The following is a 976-nucleotide window of genomic DNA, read 5'->3' on the forward strand; positions in this document are numbered from 1 at the left end:
TTTCGTCATTTGTTATCGAATCGACTTAAAGCCAGATTGTCACATTGGCCGCTCTTCTCTCTGAAACGGTTGTACTTATCGTCTGCAATGCTATGTCGCGTGCTGCGCTATGCGGAGACACTAAAAGCACAATAGTAGACACAGATGAAGCTTCTAAGTTGATGTAATAGCCAGTAAGAAGTAGTACAATTCAAGTTTTAGGTATCGATTATTGACTTTTTAGCTGGCTTTGGTGCCTTGGACATGAGCTATTACCTTAAGATTCTGCATGAAAGGAGGACTAGCAGCCGCGTTGCACGGGAGAATGTGAAAAGTGTTCAAATGTAGTAAAAACCAAACTGAGAAATCCGTCCGTTTTCGTCATTTGTTATCGAATCGACTTAAAGCCAGATCGTCACATTGGCCGCCCTTGTCACTGAAACGGTTGTACTTATCGTCTGCAAAGCTATGTCGCGAGCTGCGGTATGCGGAGACCCTAAAAGCACCATAGTAGAACACATATGAAGCTTCTAAGATGATGTAATAGCCAGTAAGAAGTAGTACAATTCAAGTTTTAGGTACCGATTATTTACTTTTTAGCTGGCTTTGGTGCCTTGGAGATGAGCTAGGACCTTAAGATTCTGCATGAAAGGAGGACTAGCAGCCGAGTTGCACGGGAGAATGTGTAAAGTGTTCATATGTAGTAAAAACCTGAGAAATCCGTTGGTTTTCGTCATTTGTTATCGAATCGACTTAGAGCCAGATCGTCACATTGGCCGCTCTTCTCTCTGAAACGGTTGTACTTATCGTCTGCAGAGGTATGTCGCGTGCTGCGGTATGCAGAACACTAAAAGCACCATAGTAGAACACAGATGACACTTCCAAGTTGATGTAATAGCCAGTAAGAAGTAGTACAATTCAAGTTTTAGTTACTGATTATTGACTTTTTAGCTGGCTTTGATGCCTTGGACATGAGCTAGGACCTTAAGATTCTGCA

This window comes from Schistocerca gregaria, unplaced genomic scaffold, assembly GCF_023897955.1.
Source record: "Schistocerca gregaria isolate iqSchGreg1 unplaced genomic scaffold, iqSchGreg1.2 ptg000386l, whole genome shotgun sequence".
NCBI classification, from domain to species: Eukaryota; Metazoa; Arthropoda; class Insecta; order Orthoptera; family Acrididae; genus Schistocerca; species Schistocerca gregaria.